At 40.5% G+C, this 9,115-nt stretch overlaps 1 long non-coding RNA gene across 1 annotated transcript in view; it reads left to right on the top strand.

Moving 5' to 3' along the window:
• The first annotated feature begins 7,158 nt into the window (after nucleotides 1–7,158).
• Nucleotides 7,159–9,115, top strand: part of LOC107670019 (uncharacterized) — a 15,197-nt gene continuing 13,240 nt past the window's right edge. Inside the window, exons 1-2 of the long non-coding RNA XR_001632058.1 lie at nucleotides 7,159–7,229; nucleotides 8,012–8,019. This is a non-coding gene — a long non-coding RNA (uncharacterized LOC107670019). The remainder of the gene's footprint in view (nucleotides 7,230–8,011; nucleotides 8,020–9,115) is intronic.

Raw genomic sequence — 9,115 nt, 5'->3', positions numbered from 1 at the left:
GCACACAAATGACACTGGGAGATTATTAAAGCTGCAGTTGCATTTGGTGTCTTTATAAGTATCATTTTATTAATATTTTGAATTATTTGAATTATTTTAGACTTTATTATAGCTAACTATAGAAATTTTATTTCAAGTAATAAATACACACACACACACACATATACAGTATATATGTGTGTGTGTGTGTGTTTATGTATAATTTTGCAAGTGTGCCAACCTGCAACCTCATGGCCAAAAGTATTCTGCCTTAGTCAGTAATTTTCATTTGCCCGTTTGCCAAACAGAACGAAATAATAATAATAATAATAATAATAATTATTATTATTATTAGCCTATTAGAAAATCTCTTTATTTCTTTTTTTTTCGTAATTCGATTTGTTGTTAAATCAAACTTCAGTCATTCAAATAAGGAAATATTAAGCCTAGTTTTGATCTGATCATAGCCTAAACGAGTCGGGTCTGAGTGCAGTTATTGTAGCACTATATTGTAGACAGATTGGGGATTAATCCTAATAAACATGCGCTACAATTAAAACCATTACATTAAAATACATTTAAAACAGTGTATTTCAGTCATTTCAGCAGCGTGCAGATCCTCGTTTATGTCAGACTGTGGCGACAGCAGCGCGGACAGTCGCTTAGCTCGCTCACATAATGTACCATATAGCTTATCTATAATAATGGAATTATGTTTTTATGACAAAATATGTTGTTATTACGAGAAAAAATATATCGTTTTAACAAGAAAATATGTCGTTTTAACGAGATAATTATATCATTTTTATGACATCTCGTTTTAACCAGAAAAGATGTCGTTTTAACGAGAAAAGATGTCGTTTTAACGAGAAAAGATTTCGTTTTAACGAGAAAACATCTCGTTATTACGAGAAAAGATGTTGTTTTAACAGAAAATATGTCGTTTTAACGAGAAAATATCTCGTTATTATGAGAAAAGATGTCGTTTTAACGAGAAAAGATGTCGTTATAACGACAAAAGATGTCGTTAAAACGACATAACTGAGTGGAAGAAAAAATATGTGTGTGGCATCAATGCGTCACCGTACGTTCTATATGGTGCGGTTAAGTTGGTTTTATGTTGGACAGACATTCGCCGAGCGAATATCTCAAAAGTGACTAAAAATAATAACAAAGATTCAAAAACATGCAAAGCGTCATACTAATAAAATGTAAAGATGTGAATTAAGTGGAAAACATTAATACATAATTTTAAGATGTGAATGGGATGTTCACCATTAATTGTTACATTGTTATTACATAATACCCCAACATTTTCTTTTAACTGGTAGAAATAGGTCTTGTTATGGCACTTTTAACACTTTTAACACATCATACATGACTTGGATTTTGGAAAATTAATTTTGTCCATTATTTTATGCATTTTTGAAATATATAAATCTATATAACTTCATGTGACCCGATGATGTCACACCAGTTGTAATATCTTCACACAATCCTGACACACATCTTACACAACTTGGATTTTGTGTATTTTTAATGAATTGTTCAAATGTTTAAATTGATATAACTTCCTGGTCATGTGACCTGATGATGTCACACCAACTGTATTAGGCCTATCTTTGCACACACCTGACACATATATTACATGACATGGATTTTGGAAATATGATTTTGACTATTTTTGGGTGAATTTTTTTAAATATTCAAATCTATATAACTTCCTGGTCATGTGACGTCATATTGCCACACCCAGGGAAATCAGATTTTGTGTTGTACTCAGCAAATGAAAAAAATAAAATAAATTATATTTGAATGGTCATGTGATCTAATTATGTCATTTTGCCTGTAATGTATCTGCAAAAATGCCAAACCATCAACTCGGATATGAATTAGTGGCGAGTATCGGTACCGAAAGGTTCACGGGGTAAATTCCAAATGGAAGTGATCATCCCTATCCCCTTGGAGTGGGGACTTTGGAGTGAGCAGGGCACGTGCGTGCCATTATATAGTCGTTTGGAATGCACTTGGAAAGGGAGCAATGTAATTTCGTCATTATCTTCAGCTGGCATATTCCTGTGACAACGCAGCAATGTGTCCGTCAGCAGATGTCGCTGTTTTACTGTCATAAATGTCTTTTTATTGTTGTTAGCATAACTGTTGCAAATAAACATACATTTTATATTTTAAAAAGTTTTTAAAATATGCTATATAATATATAAAAGCGAATATATATAAAACTTTTTAAAATATAAAATGTATATTTTTTTATGTCCATCAGCGAATCTGCTGGGGCTGGGGAGGGTTGGGGAGGGTTGGGGTGATATATGACCACGATATGATAAATTTTATTTCATGATATTTATATACACACACGTATATATGATATATATATATATATATATATATATATATATACACATATACACACACACACCGCACAGTACATACTTTTTTATTATATAAAAATAAAGAAGCAAATTACAAACCATAAGACAAATACAATAGATACAAATTAAATATTGAATTAACTAGTTTTTCTAATACAGTAGGTATAGCATGTATACATTTATTTAACATATTTTGTTATTTGATTAACATTAATGAGACAGACAGGTATTTAATTAGGCTGCTGTCCCTTTAAGGCCGAATGAATGTAATATACTGACACATATATCCGGTTTTCACCCACCTGTTTACGTTCACTTAAGCCATAACTGACTGTATTTACATGAGATACTCTACATGATGGAGATTTTGACAGCTGTGTGTGTATTTGACAATAAAGGCGCAAGGAGAACTGATCGCAGAACTGGGATTGCATGGGCGCGCGGCCAAGAGAGCGCTTCTGTGCGTCATTCAGCGTGATTCCGCCTATCTAGCCCACCTTCACTTATTGTAATCGATAACAAATTGTGATTGGATGGTAATTTTGTCCTACGACAAGCTTAGTTACGTTTGATTAGGCTGTTCTCACGTGACAGAACACTTCTACTACTTGCTCTGATCACCCAGTTGTAAAAAAAATGTGGAAATACGGGACAAAACATGATTTTTTCTAAATAAGTTTAAAATTCTGGCAGTTTAATGCCTACAAAAACGGCTGGTAGGGACTACAATGAGTTACTTCCCAGGTTCGTGACATCACAAACCCAAATGTACGCGTGTGCAGTTGCCGTACTGTATTAAAGCTTTAATCAGGATAAAACTATATTAAACGTTAACATAAGCAGTAGCATTTGCAAATAACAGCGTATCTAAAAGTATGAGACAACAAACAAAAAACATAGGCCTACCATTAAAAGCCGTGCTTGCACAGGTTCTACACGATCCTCTTCAGTAATATCCTCTGCTTCTCAATCGGGCTCAAACTGATAAGCGATACTAACGATGCAGTTGTTTACAATACAACCGGAGCACATGCCGCCGAGGTGAGGGGCGGGACGTTTAGACATGCACTAGAGGCCATTTAGCCAGTCACAACACACTGGGCTAGCTAACCAATCAGAGCCCATCGCCTATTTCTGAGGGAGGGGCTTCATAAAAGAAGGAAATGATCAGCCCGTTTCTCAGAGAAGGGACAGAGCGGTGTGGAATAAAGGTAAATTATGTGAAAAATAATGCGTTTTTAAAAAAAACAAGCATTAACACGTTAGACTGCACCCCATAAACACAATCAAGCCTAGAAAAAACCAAGTGAACCACCCCTTTAAAACAATGGTTTTAGAAAACAATTTCAGATTTATCAGTGTATACAAGAACATAAATGCATCATATAATGTGAACTTTACACATTAGCCTTCAATTGCTTTTGCAGTTCTGCAGTTCTAGCTGTAGCTGTAATGTCTGAGCCGTGCAAGAGGCTATAACAAAACTGACAAATGTGATTTGCTTGCAATAAAAATGCCAATAAATTAAATTTACTTTTGTTTGTATTTGAAAAGCTTTTTGAAAAATTATTTTTGTTTTCTTTTATGTAGGGGGACCCTGCTACACCCTTTCCAACCATACAACTGATGGATAATGACTGGAAAATGGCAATCATTGGAAGATGGCTCAGTGCGGTGAAAGTAATTAGAATAGACATGTGCCAGTGCATCAGCCTTGATGAAGCCTTCAAAACAGCCTTCTGTATGTATTTTGCTTTCAACATTGCATGTCCACCACACCTGAAAAACACACTGACGTTCCTTCAGAGCTGCATTGTCAACATTGTGGAAGAGGGAGACAAGCCACTGCCAGTAACTTTACTCCGGTTGATTAACCTTTTGTATTAGATCCTCATGCCTCAACTGTACCATTGCCCAAAGTGCACTCGAAGGACATTCACTCTTGTGAAGTTAATCCAGTGTTTCCCAAACATTGATTTATTTGTGGAGGCCCGCCACAATATCAACACTGATGATATATTTTCCAAAATGCTTTGACTTCATTGAATAAACATGAGCACTGCACATTTCAAAGTCAAAACGTGGCGCGGGTGTTTTTATATGAATGTATCTTTGAAGGGGACCGATTGTCTTCAGAAAAGTTTTGATGTCATTTTCATCTTTCCTATAATGACTGATAAAGTAGCGTTCACGAGCGCAGGCTGTTTTGATTACAGCCGTTACCGGGGAAACCGCTATTTCTGCCGCTCCTAAAGCGCCTCCTGCTTGGCAAAGAATGAATTTGCATTTTCAATAAGCCCGTCTGCTGTTTTATATTTACATTATGTACATATATATTTCCCCCGGGGGAAGTACCGCCACACATAGAGCGTAAGACTGTGGGGAACACTGTAATCCAACATGTTGAGGCATGATGAGTTGTACATGCACATGAACCAAATTTTAGTAGCCTATCACCTGTGGTATAGATGAGTGCCAATCAACCTTTTTGTGATTCCATTCTTTTAGAAAACGTGTACAGGAAGCACAGATGCTTTGTTTTTTAAGTGGAAAATATCGATCTCATCTTAAGCACATTCACTTAGCTCTGCTGGTTCGTCATTCACATTTGAAACAGTTTGGTATGGACGTCATATTAAAACCATTGATAGATGACCTAAAACAACTTTCAACTGAAGGCTACACTGTAAGGCTGATGATACACGGGGCAACTTTTTGAGCAATGTTGCCAGGCAACGTTGGTTAATGTTGCTGTCAACAGGCAACCAGGTGAGACACAGGACCCACGACTGATCTAAAGTATCCATATTGAAATTTGTTACATATTCTCGATAGGAAAGAGCCCAAGAAACATTGCTCAAAAAGTTGCTCCGTGTATCATCAGCCTAAGTGTCTGTGGAACAGAACACAAAGTTTATGCTGCTTTAGCAACGTTTTCTGCTGACAATCTGTCATCGCATATGATTGGTGGCTTCCGCATCTGTTTTAACTCAGGTTGAATTTGTCGTTACTGTATGGCAACACATTCATTTTTTAAATTAATCAAAAATTCCAGGAAGATAATTTTGTTCTGAGAATGACTGAAGTCCATGAATATCATCTCCAGTGTGTCCAGCATAACAAAGAAAATATTGCTTTGTATGGCGTAAATGGCAAAAGTTAATTTGATATAGTAGATTATTTTGAGGTGACCCCAGACATAATGCATTATATGCTGGAGGGAGTTTTTCCACTGACTTTGAAGCATGTTATTTGCAAAACTCATAATCAAAAGCATATAACTATAATTGAGCTAAATGAAGAGCTTCAAAAATTCTCTTTTTGTCAGAATGACAAGGCCAATAAGCCTGTGCTGTTGTCTGAACGACGACTTCAAACCATAGGAACAGCTACTCAGAAATGGTGTCTGTAACGCAGTTCGTAGATCCGGGAAGGAGGAGGCGGGAACCGGCGAACATTTAAACAAAACTTTAATAATCAAATAAACACAAAACGAAAGTAAAAGCAGCAGCCCCTCACGAATGAAACATAATAAAACAACAACATAAATAGTCCAGGCCTGGGGCCCGTTTAAGAAAGGAGGTTAAGTGAAAACTCTTGAGTATGTTAACCCTGAAATGAGGGAAACTCTGGGTTTTCCGTTTCAGAATGGGAGGTTTGTCAAACCCGAGAAAGCAGGGTAAGTCAAGCCCGTTTCTGAAAGAGATGTAACTTATACTCAGAGTCAGTAACCATGGTAACTTACTCTGTGAACCTAACCTGGTCAGGAGCAGGTTTTCTTCGGTAAACCAAGAGTTTCTTACGATCTCCTCCCCCTTTTTAAAGCGCAAGCGACGTTTAAATACTTCATTCATTCATGCACGCTGCAAAAATGCTTTTTTTACTAAGTATTTTTTTCGGAGAACAAGCTTGTGATGTGATTGACCGGGTTCGAGTCTGGCTCTTGCCGAGCTCGCTCTTCGCACTTTTTCCATCACATATCACACTGGAATTTATTTTCAATAAAAATTAAGAAAATGTTCTACAAGTGGAAGTAAAGTGCCTAACGAGTGTTTAATAATGACAGAAGTATTTATAATTGTAATAATAATTTACACTTTTGTAGTATTATTGCATCCTGATAATGTACAACAATACTGAGGTGCAAATAGTATGTATCTGCCAGTATACTGTACAGTCGTGGCCAAAAGTATTGGCAGTGACATACATTTTGTATTTTGCAAAATTTGCATCTTAAGCTGTTGTGGTGTTCATTCACATTGTTTCTAGATTATGTTACTGCCAATACTTGTAGAAACAATGTGAATGACACCACAACAGCTTAAGTAGCAAATTTGGCAAAAAACAAAATTTGTGTCACTGCCAATACTTTTGGCCACGACTGTATATCACTATTTTCACTATAGTGTAAATAGCATCTAGAGCTATTTGCACTTAGCCTACTGTAAATAGGATCTATCGCTAAGAAAGTATGCTAATTCCACTTAGTGTAAATAGCCGCTGCCATATTTTTCTTACCATATTGGCAGGTCATTTGTAAAATAAGTCTTTTTGGCGGGAGCTGTTGCCATGGTGAATCATAATATCGGAGCTCCATTGATCATGGCTTTTCATAGTCATGGTGCACGCGCTAAACTCAGAGTCAACCTACTCAGAGTCGATTGAACTAACTCAATTCAGCTGTTCTGAAACCGAAAACTCAGAGTTTCCCATCTCAGAGTAAGTCAACTCAGAGTTCAAGTTTTAACTCAGAATTGGTTGAACCTCCCTATTGAGACGGGCCCCCGGTCCTCTCTCATCCTTCACTGCTGTCACTCCTCCTTTTACCCTTCCGGAGCTCCTCCGTGGGACTCGAGACCGGTGGGGCGCCATCTTCTGGCGAGATGCGGGAATTCATTCGGCGCATGACTCTCACAGTGCATTATGGGTATTCTCTAGCCATTGAGTCAGGCAGGGGCCACTTGCACTTTTAGGGGGCACACTATTATTTTAATTTTAACCTACTTTCAGTATTATTCATTCAGCCATTTTTTACCATGTCATATATTACTGCAATCTCTAGAAGTAAGCTATAACAGTTTAAACTCAAAATGAGTGTTTCATCATATTTCATTTATCTGACAAATAATTTTGTATTGTTGTGTCAGGGGAGTCATGCAATCAATATTTTTGTGGGGGCACGAGTGAAGGAGGGGGGGGTGGCCATGTCATGCTCGTTATGTGACACACAGCAGCCACGATAGCACTTTATTATTGATATAGGCTTATGTTTTATTAATTTTTTTCCCTTTTTATTCAAAATATTCTCAAACATGTTAACTATTGTCACACTTCTCGGGAGGCAAGGAGCGAGGAACGAGGAAACACGGAGATAACTTCAATTCACAGTCTTTAATGATCACACGGGGAATGTAGGAGACACTGGAACACAAGGAATGACGTTTGAGGACTGACAAACACTAACTGAAAGGACTGGGGCTTTTAAACACTGGGTGATTGGGAAAACACAGGTGCAAGGAATGACTAATTAAAGGGAACACGTCACACCTGGGGCGGGAAAACACAACACAGAGTCCAGGGGCGTGACGTTACTCCCCCCTCCCGGAAGGTGCGTCCTCGCACCGTAGAAACAACATGGGGAGGGGAGTGGGTGGGAACTAGGGAGGAGGCTCAGGAGGAGGACGGACGCCTAGGAGGGGGCCGGCAGACAGAGTCCAGGAAGGAGACAGGAGGGACCCGGAGCAGGAAGAACACAGCAGGACCCAGGCCACAGCCATAACAGTGGCCCACGGTGGAGCCGATGGAGGGAAGAGCCATGGAGGAGGAATGGCCACCGACTCCAGGGGGCTGACTAATGGCGGCGGAGCAGGTGGTGGAGGAGCCCGAGGCTGAGATTCCTCCACACAGCTCATATATTTTTCCGCCAAGGGGTGAGACTGAACGCCGAGTGCAGAGCATTGTCGTCCGAAGATGGTCCTCGGGAGGAATTCGCCGCCTTCGTGGAGTGGACTCTGGCAAGAACCCGGACCCAGAGCCCAGCCCACCATCTTCCCGCGGTACGGAGCATCAGTCTGAGCCCACCGATGACGGAGAGCCAATGAGCCAGGGGCATGGCGAGGATCCGGGGGGCCAGGGTGGAGCCGAGGACTCTGGCGACCAAAGCGGAGGCGGAGATCCGGAGATCTGACAGGAGCCCCTCCTGGGCTAAACTGGGGATCAGGAGCCCCTCCAGGGCTAAACTGGGGATCAGGGAAGCACTTACGAGGTGCTGGCACTGGAGGGCGCTCTGGAGGAGCAGGCACAGCAAGGCGCGTTCTAGGAGCAGGCACTGGAGGGCTCTCTGAGCTGGCTTCGGGGGCTGGATCCCTCCCTTCTTTGTTTTGGCACTTATGTCCCGCCATAGTCAGCTCACCCTCAGCCATGATGCAGGGGGCAGAGCTCCTCTCCACGCTTACACAGTCCATGGCTTGCTCCCTCGTGGTGGGCACTGTTGCCGGCTCTCGCACCTGGTCTGACGGGTTGGGCTCAACTTCCGAGGCGATCCTCTGCTCAGTCGCTTGGCTTTGCTCTGGCCCGCGGATCGCGGCGGGAAATGGCTCTCCGTCATCGGTGGGCTCAGACTGATGCTCCGTACCGCGGGAAGATGGTCGGCTGGGCTCTGGGTCCGGGTTCTTGCCAGAGTCCACTCCACGAAGGCGGCGAATTCCTCCCAAGGACCATCTTCGGACGACAACGCTCTGCACTCA

This window comes from Sinocyclocheilus anshuiensis, unplaced genomic scaffold, assembly GCF_001515605.1.
Source record: "Sinocyclocheilus anshuiensis isolate Anshui unplaced genomic scaffold, SAMN03320099.WGS_v1.1 scaffold160, whole genome shotgun sequence".
NCBI classification, from domain to species: domain Eukaryota; kingdom Metazoa; phylum Chordata; class Actinopteri; order Cypriniformes; family Cyprinidae; genus Sinocyclocheilus; species Sinocyclocheilus anshuiensis.
This window is presented reverse-complemented; position numbering and strand designations above follow the sequence as displayed.